Source organism: Haplochromis burtoni, unplaced genomic scaffold, assembly GCF_018398535.1.
Source record: "Haplochromis burtoni strain Fernald_Lab_line unplaced genomic scaffold, NCSU_Asbu1 Contig_59, whole genome shotgun sequence".
Classification (NCBI taxonomy): domain Eukaryota; kingdom Metazoa; phylum Chordata; class Actinopteri; order Cichliformes; family Cichlidae; genus Haplochromis; species Haplochromis burtoni.
In genome coordinates this window covers 841,498-843,658 of record NW_024582420.1, presented here as the reverse complement: position 1 = coordinate 843,658, position 2,161 = coordinate 841,498, and positions in this window count along the sequence as shown.

Below are 2,161 nucleotides of genomic sequence, written 5' to 3'. Positions count from 1 at the left end.
GCCACGAGGTTCGATAGTGGATGTATGCCTTTTATTCAGCCATTTAAGCTCATTTTAAAAACTCCGACTGAATTTCAAAATAAAATGGGAAAAAAATTCATGTTAGAAAATTTGGCTATACTCCATTAAACACAGTGGAAATGGCGTGGAAACGTAAAACGCAAAGGCCACGAAATGGTCCCAGGTTCGACCAGGGGTTAAGTTTTAGTGATCATTTGGCTTTGGACAGTCTCCTCTTTGTTCTTTCTTTGAGTTTCTAAAAGTAGGATGAGAGGCAGAGCCTTCAGGTATCAGGCCTCACTCCAGCTCTCAGTTTGGATTTGGGAGAGAGATTAGGCTTAAAATTTTACTTTTTCCTAAAGCTCATGTTTTCTCTTTCATAGTTTGTTTTATCTGTGTCTCCCTATCATCTCCTTTTTTCCTTTTCTCTTTTCCCTCCCTGAGCCTGGTTATCCTGGATGTTTCTTCCTGTTGAAAGGGAGTTCTTCCTCCCCACTGTTGCCTAGTCCTAATTATAGGCTTGTTGTTGGTTTTTCATCTAATATTGTAGGATCTTTACTTTACAATATAAAATGCCTTGAGGTTGCTGTAGTTTTGAATTGGTATGAGATGAATTTCTTGAGTCTTGTGGTCTGTGGTCACACCGTTTTACACACTTGTGATAATATTTGTGTTTTTCTGTGTGATTGAGCCGACTGTTTTTTAAACTGGTGTCCAAAAAAGACTCGAGAGTTCTGTTTCCAAGGGTTGGGATGCTGTTGAGATGAGTAGATCCCAACAAACTAAATGCGGGAGTGTGTTTGTAAATAGTAAGTGGACTGCTTCTTATATAGCACTTCACAATTCACACTCTGACGAACGCATCAGAAGCAACCTGGGGGTCAATGTTTTGACCCACGATACTTTGGCATGTAGACTGGAGCAGCCAGCCACTGAACACCCAACCTTTAGTGGACAATCTGCTCCACCTCCTGAGCCTCAGCCAGGGAAAATGTGGATGAACGTGTGTGGGAAGTACTAAAGCTGGGAGGTAGTTAATTTCTTTTTTTTATATTGAACTTATAAAATCATACATACAAAATTTGCAAGAGGTTTAGCAGTAATCATGCAAAGGTCTCAAATACCACCTTTTGGTTCAGCTTTCCAGGGTAATCTGGTGTGATAGTCTTTGTGCACTGATTATTTTACTAATGCAATGACTGTTAATTGTTATGTAAGCTGCTGGTCATCTCTGGGATTCACTAGGGATGCATACACAGATCAGCACATCTCTTTTTGACCTGAGTTCAATTTTATTAATCATTTAAACATTAAACATCAACTAAGCAACTGCAGATTTTACCAGAGAGCTGTTTATTGAAATTCACACATATAATACTACTGTATAACACCAGTGAATAAATAGTTTAAATCATTTGTGATTAAGCACAGAAGATCTAAGACAGGACAATCAGCTGTCTGAAGAACAGCTTGTATTCCCAAACCAAAAGCACAAACTTGAATGAGATCTGTTACATAAGCCTTTTAAACTGAGGACTGAATGAATCTCAAAGATGCAGCCAAGAGTGATAAAGAGGCATGAAACGCACTTACAGTGACAGGAGTAAAATGAAAAATGTAATCAATTAATCATTAGCTCCCAGATGGGCAGCAACATAAAAGCACCTTCGCACTATTTCACACAACTTCATTTACAGCTATTAACCGTTAGAATCATAGGGAAGCATTTAAACAGAAAGCTGTGTTAAAGTTACTGAAAAATAATTCTTTGCAGGTTATTTTCTGTTGAAATTTCTCTTCTATTTCTCCTGGATCACTACTTTATTGGATAAAAGACAGCTTTTTTCACACTCAATGATAATAGTTCTTAACTTGTTTACATATGTCTGAATCTGTATATGTGTTTTGCACTAGCATTAAATGAATGTATCAACAGTTTTTTTAAAAAGGAAAAAAAATCTCTTTTTCTCATACGTAATCCTGGTGAATTTCACATACAAGAACAGTTATTTAATTGCCCATTACTCTGACTCACAACTTCAAAAAGATTCTCATAGGCACTGGAACCTCTGTACACATACAAAACACCATGATGTGTAATGCAACTCTATATCCAGTAAAACTTACAATAAGTGCAAAAGATTTTCTAAGAAGCGGGGGG